Here is a 14,937-nt window from a genome sequence, read left to right as displayed (position 1 = left end):
GTCGCGGTGTTAGCGCTCTTCACATCACACAGCGGTTGTGCGCTGCATGGTACCGAAATGCCGGAAATGGGCAGGGTAAAGAAAGACATTCGTAATGGGATTAATTCTAGAAAATGCTGACTACTTAAATTTTCCATGCAATTAGAAGAGAGGTAATTAGGAATTTGATGTGCATAATGCCTGGCATGCACCTACGCCTATGATATGTATGTTCATATTACACTGTTTTGGTTTGGATTTAGCAAGTAGTAATTTACTACTCACTGCTCTCCAGTCAGTCAGTGACTTAAGCATGTAGTGTTAAGATCATGCCTACTCTTGCCAATTCTAGCCGTCCTTCCTGAATCAATGCACTACTCAGAATTCCCTTCATATTTCCTTGCTCCATTTTTCACAAAGGGCTATGATGGCCTGTCCATACCTCGTGATTTCATTTCTGCCTGCTCTCTGCTCTGTCTTTCCAGTTTGATCAGTTTTTCTTGTTCCAGGTCATATTGTTAAGTTTTCCTAAGTAATTATAAGCCAGGATTTTCTTTGGATTTCGGACCCTTTGTAAATTTTGACTATCAATTATCAATGGCAGAATTCATGAAGAGAGGATAGTCAGTTGCACGTAGTACATGGTTCCAAACTGATTAAGGTCAGGCTAGGTCAGAAAACCTTACTGTTGTGTATTGAGGTTTAACCAGGGTCTTTCGCCAGACGTCCGTACTTGAAGCCTGTGAGACGTAGCAGTCAACGTCTTAACTCTGTCCTTTACTCTCTTGTCAGTGATTTCTGGTGTTAATTACGAGTAAGGCCACAGTTTTGGTTTTCTGAGATGAATTTTTTTTTTTTTTTTTTTTTTTTGTCCGGCCGCACTTTTTCTGTCTGCCTTCAGATCGTAACAACTACTGAGACTAGAGTGCTGCAAATTGGATATTGATCATCCACCCTCTATTCATCAAAAGTGCTAAGTTGCAGCCCCCTAGCCTCAATAGTTTTTATTTTATTTAAGGTTAAATTTAGCCATGATATTGCGTTTGGCAACGATACAGGACAGGCCACCAGCGGACCGTGATTCAAGTTTCATGGTTCACGGCTTATGCAGCATTATACCGAGACCGCCGAAAGATAGAAATATTTTCGGCGGCCTTGATTATACGCTGTACAGAAAACTCGATGCTTCGGTGCATTTTTGACTTGTTTGATTGTAGGTCTTACGTCTACCTAAGAAGTGCTCATGACGTGAACTTCAGCCCAAATCCAGAAGAGACCGACCGCCATTTGGGCTGGCTGGACCTGGTGCTCACCAAGGGCAGGACCGCAACTCTTGAAAGCACTGCAGTTGCACAACATATCCAGTCACAATTTTTCACAATTTGAATCTGGAATGATATTTAGGGATTACGAATGGTATATGAAAAATAAATTGCGTCGATGGTTCATTAAGAATTATTGTATATTATATGAGTGAAGTTTAAGATACAAGACATTTTGGTGATACGAGACATTTTGGTTCGTTTATAAATAATTAGAGATTGGAACCCTTTCAATTTTTATATTTACTGTATACACTTCGAAGGCCGGTTAGTCAGATAAAGGACATACTCATAATTATAATTCAGCAGGCATTTAAAAATATGCTGTCTGATTGGAACTTTGATATAATGCATTTATGAATCAGAAAAGTTGAAGTATCAGGTAGTTTGGTTCGCATCCCTTTGTAATTTTATATTTATTTTTTTTGCATCTGTCTTTATACTTGCAGATTGAAGAATCGGAAGTATCATAGCCCTAATTTGGAGTGTCAGTTTGTATATAGTATTGTTTGTTTCCTGCATCTTTGGTAACTAAGTGATACTGAATTACCTTCATGGTCCTCTTTTGGATTCCTGATCCCTGGGCATTTATAATGTACATGTAATTAGCAGTCATCTGAATCATTGTATTAATGATAGTTATTGTTGTTTTTCTCTCAGTTATTATTATTATTATTATTATTATTATTATTATTATTATTGTTGTTGTTTGTTGTTGTTGTTGTTTTTAAGATAAAGGTTTTAGTTGTATTACTGAAGTCTTGCAATGAAGGATAATGACACAGTTGTGCTGACTGTTTTTATTCATTTAATTAGCGTTGTGCCGTTGCCTTGTTGTGTGTCTGCCCAGAAAAATAAAATTTTTACGATATATAATACTGTAATTTTATTTAACGATTATTTCATTGTTGGTATGATTCTCTCACAGTTACTTTTCTCTGTTGCAGGAATATTTAAAGTGATGGTTCCTGATGGGAAGCATCAAACGGCGCAGTCGTAGAAGTGCTCTCACCCCATCTATACCTCTTCGCTCTTCGAATTAATTAAGGTCGGTTTCTCCAGATTAACATTTGTCAGCCATATTCGGGCGCCCTTTGATTTGCCTGTTATATTTGTTTTCTTCATTCAACTGACAAATGATTTGCCCTCGTGTTTTTGATTGACTTACAGCTGTCGGTCATTTGTAGCGTGTAGAATTATTGTGATCATATATAACGCACTGACAACGACCCCTGCTTGACCTGGACCTGAGATCCTGCTGATAAAATGAAAGATTGCCTTCAGCATTTATAATTTCTGAAAATTCCCAATATGAATGTTGGCCCGTTACTCAGAAACATCGCTGAACCTGAGAAGCGAATTGTAAGAAAAATAGAAAAAACAATATATAAAATCAACTCGCTTAATTCTGCCATTCTTTTGAACAGCATTTGCCTAAAAGAGGGTCTTCTACCAAAATATGTATTTCATGTTGACTCATATTAATTGGGTGCAGGCAGAATAGAATGTCAACGCGCACATTATGCGAATCCATCAATTTGTGCAGCGAAGGTGAGTTGAGTCAGGACAAAGGGATTCAGCTTCTTCAACCGTAAAAAAATGGAGTAGTTTCGAAAATGTCGACTTTGAGTGGCTTATTTGGATTCAAGTTTTGAATGCTCAAGTATTTAGACTTAGAGTCAAGAAGGAGCTGAGCAGGAGCTAGAGGCTGAGGTCAAACGTTCATTATAAAGCAAGAACTTTATGTGAATGAAGGAGGGACTGCATGCGGGATGTGCAAAGATCTAAAGAAAGCTCATGATAGGTTTGACTGATGGCCTCCCCTTCGGCCAGTTGCTTTTTCCTCTTTACCCGAGTTAACAATAAGCCGAGGAATGTCAGCTTTTATGTTTAAGATTCATTCGAAGTCTTAATGAGAATATAGATCATTGTTATGGAACCAAATTCTTTAACGATGTACACGTAGGCTATTTTTACGTTTTTATCCTGCTTATTTTGTTAATTAAAACGAAAAGTTACGCTTTCCTTTTGAAAAGCAGGTTTTAGCGCTATAATTTTTGCATTGCTGCAAAGGTTAAGAAGACTCTAGTTTTGGTTTATATAAAAAATGCATTTTTAGACAGCAAAAACCTTTTACAAACTCATGTAGCTGCTTCTCCAATTCCGAACTGTGCTCTCTCTCTCTCTCTCTCTCTCTCTCTCTCTCTCTCTCTCTCTCTCTCTCTCTCTCTGATAATAAAGTGTCCGACGCATATTTTAAAACACCCTTGAAGCCAAGTATGTGTATCAGAGCCAAATAGGCCGGGATTCTTGTGCTAAAGAATGCAGTTTTTTTTACGAATTATTCTTTATATTGTGGTTGGGATAGTGCAGTGTCTTTCGATACAGCATTTTTAATTTCAAAGTTATTGTTTAGTGTGTGTGTGTGTGTGTGTGTGTGTGTGTGTGTGTGTAACTTGTCGAATACTCTGTAGGCTTCGGTGACTGGACCATTTGTTGTGCCGCAGTAGGAAGTTTTTGAAACAGAGCTAGAGTTTGAAAAAAAAATTGTTCGTGGTTATAGGATATCATTATCATTATAATTATTATTAATTGCTAAAACTTTTAGAGATTCCTCGTTCGACGAGTGGGTCGCTTCCCCGCTCTGCCAACGCAGAATGAGAGGAATTTATTTCTGGTAATTAAAAATTAATTTCTTGATATAATGTAGGTCCCGTTGTTAAGTCACCAATTGGTTCCTAGCCACGTCAAAAGTATCTAATCCTTTGGGCCAGCCCCAGGAGATCTGTTCATCAGCTCAGTGGGCTGGTTGAACTCAGATATACTTAACTTTGTCGATTAGTTAGTTATCCCTGAATTCCATCGTTGTTGTTTTCCACATGAAAACAGTTTAAGCTCAAGAACCTCGATTTGAGGAGAATCCATTTTAGCTTTCAAAGTCTTTTGAGCATTTTGAATTTATCGATAAATACACACTTAAGAGAGAAGGAATTCTAAATACCAGCCGCACTTTAATTAAGGAAACGATTTCCTTGTCCAAATAACCATCCGTAACACATGTTTAATGTCACCGGTAGACCTTATAAAAGTCATCAGAGATCACTTACTCACTCCATAAGGGTCTTACTCTTAAATGTGATCCTTCTCGGGACGCCCCAGTCATAAGGTCCAAGGTATAAGGTATTCCAGAGTGATGTCGTCGTGTTGGCGAACAAAGACAATACAAAGAGATGTAAAAAGGGACATCTGGATGCCTTTTGTTCAGTTCAGGTCTTGTTTTGGTAGTGTTGCATTGCGCCCCGACTGTGATGCGCATTATGATAAGCTCCGCCTGGCGACCCGCATTCTCTCCAAAGAATTATATATATATATATATATATCTATATATATATATAATATATATATATATCATATATATATATATTATATATATATAATATAGATATATATATATATATATAAGTTTGTATGGTTGAACATGTAGTTCTTAATCGAGTGCATAAAAGGTAATGCTAAAGTATAAACTGTTTGTAAATAACCAGTCAGCGCCTCTGCTCCCTGTGTATAGAGGATTGCTGTATGTTATCGTTGTTAACCTACGATGATTAAAGTATGCTAGCATCACTTTTCCCCTTACAATCACTTAAATAATGTGACCCATGCCTACTTATCCACAAGGGAAGAGTTGCGATAAAGCTAGCGATTCGTAAAAGTTGACCAGAATGTTTTTAACCTACCATTTGTACATTTTTTGTTTTTGTGTGCATTTATTGACTCTCATTACACATGTGTATTACAGTTGTGACTTGCTGTATGACAATGGCTGTTGCCTTATTTCTCGTCGTAGATCTTTTTGGCTTTGGCATTGCGTAGGGTTATTGCACAGACAACAGTGTTATGTCTTATTGTACTACATCCTACTCAAATCCGAAACGACATGATTCTTTTTGTATCGTCCGAAGTGACAGACTCAACGTAATGTTGCTAAATAGTTTTACACTTTTTTTGTCTTTTCATTTCCAATGCCATGCATGTCGACAAGGTTGCGAATTCACAGCTATCACTATTTTCTCTATGATCCCTTTTATACTCTGGTATAATTCGTAACCTCTGATAGTTTAACCAGACCACTGAGCTGATTAATAGCTCTCCAAGGGTTGACTCGAAGGATTAGATATTTTCACGTGGCCAGGAACCAATTGGTTACCTAGCAACGGGACCTACAACTTAGTGTGGGATCCGGAACACATGACATCGAGAAATTAATTTCTAATCCCCAGAAAGAAATTCTTCTGACTCCACGTTGGTAGAGCGGGGAATCGAACAGCGGACTACTGAATAGTAGGGGAACACGGAACCCACTCGTCCTACGAGGACTTTTCCTTCTGTAGCTCAAATCAGGGTACGATAAGGTTTGCGGTGCCGTCAATGACAACGCACTAAATATGCTCCTCGGGATGGTCAACGTAACTACTGCAGCATTATAACAGTAGACCTTATAAGCTCACCAGTCATAACATTTTCAAAATAAGAACATATGAATTACTACAAGTTTTCTTTTAATGTAGAAGTTTTAGGTTGTTCAAGCTGCCCTTATGTTGCAAAATTATTTATAGGTCTAATAATAAATCTAAACCTCCTGAGATGTTCACTCTGTTACTAAAGAATTTATTTGTAGAGATAACCTGTTCTTTGAAGAATGAAAATGATTTTAATTATATGAAGAATATGGCTATTATCGATATATCTATTAGTATTAATATCAAGACCTATATAACACTCGTTTTTTAACTGGTTTAAATTTTTTTCTTAAAATTCCTTCTGCTCGCTTTTGGCGTATAATTTAATAATTCATAAGTGCAAGAAGGTGTAGATAAGCTCATATGCTTTCTGGGCAGAAATTAATGTAGAGATGTGAATGGTAAGTGTAATGTATTTATAGCAAGTGAAGAAATCTAACACACGTAGGCCTAGGAACAAAATCTTGGCTTTAACGAAAGAATAATTGTTTAGGCGAATATTTGCTAGTAAGCCATAATTTTTGATGTGGTTAAGAAATGTAACAAAAAATATTTTGTTTTTATGAAAATCGAAATATTCCTCTAACTTGATCATTTCATTGCCGCTACTCATTCTAAACCTATGCTACACCAGGTGGTTCAGTTGCAGCCTCTCTAATGGTGGTATAGAGGGTCACAGACGCTGCACTCACCTACTGAGGCGTAAAATATTATCAAATTGGACTATTTCAAATTTTATGGTTGCAATATTAATGTAATGACCATTTTTTCGGTTTTCACTTAACATTTTAACTGAGGTTATGCATTTGACTTGTGTGTGTGTGTGTGAAAATGTTTCTTAACTGTTTTCCGAAATTGGGCTACACATGATATTTCCATACAGTTTTGAAATATATGACAGATTTCATTGTTATGAAACATATTATGCCATATTGTATGAAATAATCGCTGTTTTCCCCCATGAAATAAGAGATAAATATGGAGCATGTTAGATTGCCAGTTCGTGAATTTTGAACGAAATCTTACGTAATCATGTCGTATCGCTTAAGAGCATAGCTGTACCATGGCCAATATTCCTTAGCTAGTGACATATCGCCGGTCTTACAATTTTAGTTATCAGCTCGCTTTGTCACCCCAGCCTCCTGTATGAGTACGATTGTCGCTTGTTTTGTTATAACATTTCTTCGTTTCTTTTATTACAGTTTTTCCTGGAATCTTCGACGCAATGCTTGCTTGCTTCATCCTTGTAGCTGTTGCTTTCGTTATCGTTGCATTTCTTTGCTTTATGACCACTGTGGTTGATTGCGTTGTCCTACAACCTTTTGGTTGACTGATTCCGGTTCCCCGTCAAGGAACGATGTCAGCAACTGGGACGTTTTGATTACGTGCAGTTTGCGCCTAGTTTTCTACAAACAATCTTTTTTAGAATCTTTAGTGCAAAGTCGTGACTCAGCTGTATATATCGTAGTTAAGTTGATTTCCCCGCTGTCACTCACAAGCATGATTATTATTGTTATATTATTATTATTATTATTATTATTATATATAACTGTTAAAGTGCAAGGGCGTAGATGAGCGCTTCAATTATTCCTACTAGGAAAACCTTGAGTCAACTAGAAGAATGCGGACTTGGAGCCTGCAAGTTAAGACATAATTCTCCAGTTAATGATGTATTCGGAGTTGAGATCAAAACAAATATATACGAATTCAGTCGCTTACTACATTCTGAGTAATTTAATTTTGGGCTTGGGTATCATTTTTTGTCAATAGAGCTTCCATGTTTTGCGCGTTCTCAGACCCTAGTTATCTTATTAGGAAAAAAGTTTCAGCAAGAGTGAATCACTCAAAAACAAGATATTACAGCGCTGGAAATAATCATTTTTTTTAAGTTAATTATAGACAGAGACAGACACAGAGAGAGAGGTGTAGAAAAACAGACACTCTGCCCAGTTTTTTAAAGTGTTCAGTTGTGAAAGTTAGTCATCTCTGTAAGTCAGTATCTGAAAGGTTGCGTTTTTATTTATCTATTTTTTATTTAATTTTTTTAGATATAACACGTTAAAATGATAACTGTAAAATGAAATCTTGTATGTAGAATTTAGAATCTTTCGTGTATATGACTGTGAAAATATGACCGTATGACGCAGTAAATTAGTAGAAATTCTGTCCTCTTTATGTGTGAATTATGTTTTACTAAGAAATGTTCAAATATACGTATTTAAAAGTTTCTAGAATTACTGGATAAAGAACAGGGTTGTAATATTTAGCAAAGAAGTAGTTAACTAAATCCTTGAATGAATAAGGCGGTAAAACTAATAACACCCAGTTTTATCAACTGAGTTAATAAGAAAAGAAAAGCGAACGAGTTGAACGAAGCTTTATTTCTCTCTCTCCCCAAAACGCATCAATATCAATTTCCTCCTTCGGTTGTCAAATCAAATGGACGTTCTTTCTATCATGTCATGCTCGACGTCGATTTACTCGTGCCCAGGAAGGAAACATTGGGAAGCTTCGTGTGATGCAAAGATGTCGTTGTGCAACGGCTATCCATTGATTATGCCATTATCCTGTCAGGAGGAACAATGCTCAGCCTATTAAGGTTTAATTTGCTGTAGACTCTGCCGTCACAATTACATATTCTGCAAGATGTATGTTGGTGGAGTACGTACAGTCATCCTCTCTCTCTCTCTCTCTCTCTCTCTCTCTCTCTCTCTCTCTCTCTCTCTCTCTCTCTCTCTCTCTCTCAAATGTAATTTTTTTTGTATCAAGTATTCATTTCCTTTCTACGTAAATTGTACTTCGATGATAGTGATGATGGTATCTGGTTTGCTAATAGGGGCAATGACCTAGTTTTATTAATGAGTTTGATAGTGCTGGTGATGGAAATATGGAACATCGTGGTATTTTACATGGTGACACTGGTGTGCTGTTATTATTATTATTATTATTATTATTATTATTATTATTATTATTATTATTATTATTATTATTATTATTATTATTATTCATGATGCGAAAAGTTTCCTGAGGAACTTTCCTAAAAGGTTATTAACGTGTAAAATAAGCTTTCACAAAATACATGTCTGGTATATTAGAAAAAAGGGAAAACAGCAAAATTGAAATGACAAATAAATAACAAAAAACGACCATTGATCAGTAAACAGCTATATAAACGGAGAAACAGAAACACCAGTCAGATAAACTATGGCATTCGTGCCGTTAATCAGTCATAAATTGTGAGCAATGGCATCATAATAATACTGCGAAAAAGAGAGTCAAAATTTTACATGATGTTGGAACTGATTATTTGTGAAGCAAGAAGCTCTCCCTTGTTGGTGGGGATTAGTGCACCGTAGGCGATAATGGACAGATAGGAAATATTTCTACGATGTGATTATAATCATCATCATTTTAGAAAAGAAGGAATTGCCATTTCAGTCTCCTGAATGATATTTTGGCTTGAGAGAGCATGCTGACACGCACCCATGAAAACAATATTCCAGTAATGGTAAAACTGGACATAAGGAGCATTTCTGTAAATATAGTACTTAAAAACGGTACCTAGGTTTTTGGCAGCAATAGATGTCACGTCAATTTGGTGCTATGAAGTTTCATAACTACAAAATATGAATAAAAAATTGATAAATGACATCGTGTGCATAATTACCTATATTAGTTTCTAGCCAACAACCAAGGTCCCATAGTACTGCCCTTTAAAAGACCGGATAAGACAGGTTAAGGCATCATCAGCTTCCTAGAGGAAAATATGGCAAAAAGACACATTCCCCTCGCAGATTGGAAGATACGCTAAGTCTGAAATGTTATCCTTGAGGTGTGTTCCAATGATGCACTTTGCGTTTTTGTCTGAAGAAATCCATAAAGTGTGTTTTGTTTCCCCCTCTTTTGAATGGTGGCTGGGTTAATGCAGTGACACAGGTGGTACTTTGAAACCTTTTCCCCATCATCATAATCCTATCGCTTTTCTAATTCTGTGCTATAGTCCTAGAAATGACTGCAGTCATTCAACATCGTAATTCCAAAAGAGAGGAAAATAATAAGATTATATATGCAATAACTAGTTAAGTCGAAATCAAGGCTGTAAAACGACCATGTCGAACAGGGTCGAGGTGGTTCTCAGATAATTATTTGTCTTCCTCCTTTTTCAGAAAAGCAAAAGGCTTTTATATCCCACTCAGCACACGGTATGCGGTATATACTTGACATTCATTGCTACTGCTTTGGAAGAAGTTTCATGACTTCGCAGTAGCGCTGTTTAGTATGCAATTAGTATTGTATCAAGTGCTAAAAATCAAAATAGTCAAAATAAAATAAAAAAAGAAATAACTTAGCGTAAATGACATCTAACGATAAAGGCTATCTTTAGGTTTTATATAAAACAAACTCGTGAAGAACGTTAATGCTTTCTTTTAACAAGTTTGATGGGTCATTATCCTCCCTTTACGAATTGTCACTAGACAGAATGTATCCTTCTACAACCGACCACACCAGCTATCAGAGGAATGCTTTAAATTCCCCTTGAAATCTATCAACAATTTTGTGAGATGGAAAATAAGTGGTACCCACTCTGGCGGAATTTTTTTTTCGAAATATTATTATTAAACCATTATAAAAAAGATTATATCCATCAAGGAAAACTAGCATTCTTAGCCAAACTCGTGAATCAGAGTCGTTTGAGAGAGAAGTGAAGAAAATGCAGGACAGCTAAAAAAAAAGTAATAATAAACACTTGAATGATAACCATAAAGGATGAAGCCCTCTTACGCAACCCGTACTAGAGGGACACTCGGAGCCCTTGAGATGGAATTTTTAATGGGTCGTAAACGATGATATTTTCAGTTTTTAGTGTTGCTGTTCCTTTGACATGATTGTTAAGTGTTAGACCTTTTATTCGTCTGTTTGTGAGAGAAGTCTTTGACATGTGTGCTCTGATTGTTGTGCGCATGCATTTGCTTATATTTTATTATATACATGATATATATATAATATGAATATAGATAAATATATATATCTATATATATATATATATATATATACATGTATATATTTGTGTATATCTATATATATATACATAATGTATATGTGGTATATGATATATATATCACATTTACATATACATGTATGTATGTGTATTATATAATGGACTACGATAGGTTGTGACCATTATGATGAGGTTTCTCGCGGTACCCACCAACTACCTGTATCTGCTACTGGTACAGATTTTGAGAAAACATTTAAACTACCCTAATTCTGGAAGACTCGGGTTTGCTGAAGTTTATCCTCATTTTCGCTTGGCAACATTCAATATTGATCCGCTCCAGGTCCCTGAGGTGAGCAGGCATGTTGCAATAGGGCAGCAAATAACTACAACGAGAACAGCGTCATTTGCATAGTGTTCTATGCAAAGCCAATGATTATATCGCTAGTAGAGACATAAAACAGCCAATCCTAAATCAGTTTTACTGGTAAATCACTCCCCCAGAGAATAACACAACATTAATGGTCAATAAGGTATGGCTAACAGAGCTCATCTACTTTTAACCACATTAATAACAATAATCGCTTAATAAACTGGAATTTGGCAAGTATAATTTAAAACAGCAATTGTCGGTTCAAAAGCCAGATAGTAGAATCAGCATTGATTATACAAAGAAATATGATAAACCACTCAAAAGGAGCTTGGTACTCAGAAATTATAGATAAAATCTTCCTACAACCATTGATTAGAAAGATTAAGAGGCTATCAACTGGAGTGATATAACAGCTGACCTGTGGAAGTCTTTGTATGAATTGCGCTTTTCTGTAATTCGTGTTTCATTCATATGGTTGACGTTTTTATGTGCTCCTTCCTTGATCAACTATAGCCCTCCGAACACACACCCATATATATATATATATATATATATATATTAATATGATAACTATATATATATCTATATATATATATATATATATATATATATGGGTGTGTGTTTCGGAGGGCTATAGTTGATCAAGCTGTGGTCATCTTATAGAATTGTTCTGAAAAGGCACTTGACTCATGTGAATATGTATTTACAAAATTTAAAGATTCACAAGGAACTTTAATTAAGATTAAACTGGTGGATGGGATGGTGAGAAGAGAAGTAGCTGGAAGTATACCAGACCATTATTTTGTTGAAGTAGAGTGAATTTTTGAATAAGTTTTGTTTGGAGAGGAAGGGTTCTAAATGAAGTCATACGTATGATTCATGGTGTGCTGACGTTTGCTGATGAAACAATGTACTTCGGTCACAACGACAACGACATATATATATTTATATATATATATATATCATATATATAGATATATTATATATATATATAACTTATATATATATACATATTTATATATATATATATATATATATATATATATATATAAATATGTGTGTGTGTATATATATATATATGATAATGATAATAAAAGGAACCCATAAAACAACAACAGGGTAGAATTTATATTGTTAAATTGGGAAGACAACTGTCAGTTGAGGAAGACAATTGTCTTCGAAATATAAATCTATAATTTCTACCCTTTTGGTGTTTTTATTAGATGGAATCCTGTTTTAACAGAAAATATTTTACACACACATATATGTATGTGTGTGGGTATGTATGTATGTATGAGACACTCAGGACCAGAATCCATTGTCTGGTTTGAGACAGTAAGAAGCAAGTACATCAAACCCTTTATTGATTTCCGAAACGCGACCTACTCAGGACTCCCCCAATAAAGAGTGTTCCAGCTTTGATATCGTAATCGGAAACCAGATCAGATTTGAACCCTTCCCTCGTGTCGGAAGCGGGTCAGGTGTCAGAACCCGACACCAATGAGATCCGGATTGGACACGCGATGCCCGGTTTCAAAGTTGTCGAACGCCCTCCTTCCTTCAGCAGTCATACTCTTCCAGTTTGTTCTTTCTTTGAGAGCCAGAACCTCGGTGGCGGGAGGCTTCGGCGCGAGTTTTGGGGCTTTTGCTTTGGTGCTTGATGAAGGTGATGGTGCCATATTTTCATGTTGCTTGTCACGAACGATTTGATGATTTTATTATGGTCGAAGGAATTTGTGAGGAGTTTTTTTATTTTATTTGTCGAGGTGTCTTCTTTAGTTTTATCGTGCCATTCCCTATTACTGTAGTTGAATTATCAGTTCGGTTAATTAAGAATGGGAATCTTGCAGTGGCGTAGTATCTGTAATAATCATCAGCTTCATGATTGTATGGCGCATCATTATTAACAAAGTGATACGACAAAGTCGCCTGTATCTTCGATTTTCCTTTGAACCTGAAATACAACCGATCTTGTCCTGACATTTTTCACTTCAAATGCGAGGCAGTTAATTAACGATTTTGCACATGAAGAACTAATCCGGACTAAGTTGGACGTGTGACCTCTTCCCACGTGTGATTAGTAGAATGGTGAACGAGACTTCCAAGCGGCAGAGGCCGAGGTCAATCGCCCTTTGGGTATTTTAGTTTTACCAGCCTTGCTTCCCCTATATTTAATTTCGTTTTTGAACATTCTTATTGCTTTCAAAATTGATATTTTTAGAATAAGAATTTTTCACCCATCGAATTATATTTTAAGAAACCTGAGAGGTGCAGCAAGCCACCTTGATTCACCGACGAGGTCGATGACCTTGGAAGTCGTTTCAGCATCGTCACAGAAGGCGTCGGGGGAGTCTGGTGTGGTAGAGAGCGTCTTTGAGAGCCAAAGAAGAAGACTAGGATGGTCGTGAAGTGACTAATATACCCGCGAGGAATGTCGGTGTCGCATTCTGTTCAGATAATGTTGTTGGCTTAGTAATCGCGGCATGAATGGGAGGATTTAAATGGCAGTTGATTTCTTTTTTACCATCCAAGAAATCCCACTTGTAAAAGAACGTGGTGAAATTTGTTCTTGTGCAGCAAACATGCTCTCTCTCTCTCTCTCTCTCTCTCTCTCTCTCTCTCTCTCTCTCTCTCTCTCTCTCTTGTGCGTGTGTTTGTGTGTGTGAGAGCTAGATCATGTGTGTATATAGACAGTAGAATTCGTAAGTCTTGGTTTCCTTAACTTGTTACAAAAACTTTCTATCTTAAACCCCAATAGCACCAAGAAATATATATATATATATATATATATATATATATATATATATATATATATATATATACACATATATATATATATGCATATATATATATTCATATATATAAAAATTGAGAGCGTTTGTTCTCGAAGCCAGATTTACGAGGCTCGTATTCAGACAACAATATCCACACGGTCTAGGTATATTACCATGAATATCCAGACACCGAGAAGGGTAAGGTCGTATTTTGACTCATAGTTTCCATCTAAGTCTAAAGTTTGGGACTTGCAGCTCATGCGGTGCTGTCGGGGGTGGAGCAGCGCTGCTGGCACTCGAACTGTTCTTTCCGGAGTGGTGTGAAATTCATGTCCTAGCAACCTTCATCTCTGACTCATAATATTCTGAAAGCTTTATTATGAAATGGACAAAATCTTTCATAGGTCCATTGGTACACCATGATTCATGTGAATATAGCAGACAGATCGTACTAAACTGATTTGTAATCTGTTTCGTAGTATATAATTTTAGTCCGTTTGGTTTCCGAATCCTAATCAGCCTGTCTGTTGTTTGACTTGAAAGCTGACACTACCTCTCCCCCATAACCCCAGCGTCCTACCACCCCGCCCGGTCCCTGAATTCACATCGAATGGGTGACGTGATGATTTATTTATTGATTTGAGAGGAAAATCGTTTTCTTTGCCTTATTCTATTTTTGCTTCTTTTATTCAGATTGCATTTATGGCTTCTTTACGTTTATTTCCTGTTCGTGAAAATTAAGAGTAGATAGAGTAAGACAGAAAAGCTCGAGCTGCTATTATATATAGTATGTTTACTAAAATTCTTACAAAATGTTCTATGAAAAGGAGGAATACTTAACAACGTTAACGTGTTATCAGTTAAATAAAAAGCTTAGTTTTGTTCGATTTGTTGACGTTTGTTACCATTAAACTTAGTAGCAAAGGCCATATACATTGTTTGGATGATATTGGTCTATGAATCTTATCGCCAC

General features: G+C 36.3%; 1 protein-coding gene across 2 annotated transcripts in view; it reads left to right on the top strand.

Moving 5' to 3' along the window:
• Positions 1 to 14,937, top strand: part of LOC135215298 (cytospin-A-like) — a 692,483-nt gene that overhangs the window by 238,829 nt on the left and 438,717 nt on the right. For both annotated transcript variants that reach the window (XM_064249852.1, XM_064249851.1), the window contains exon 3: positions 2,249 to 2,349. The gene's annotated coding sequence lies outside the window, so the exon portion shown is untranslated. The remainder of the gene's footprint in view (positions 1 to 2,248; positions 2,350 to 14,937) is intronic.

Source organism: Macrobrachium nipponense, chromosome 5 (assembly GCF_015104395.2).
Source record: "Macrobrachium nipponense isolate FS-2020 chromosome 5, ASM1510439v2, whole genome shotgun sequence".
In the NCBI taxonomy this organism is placed as follows: domain Eukaryota; kingdom Metazoa; phylum Arthropoda; class Malacostraca; order Decapoda; family Palaemonidae; genus Macrobrachium; species Macrobrachium nipponense.
The sequence above is the reverse complement of the archived record's forward strand: the minus strand, read 5'-3'. Positions and strand labels throughout refer to the sequence as shown.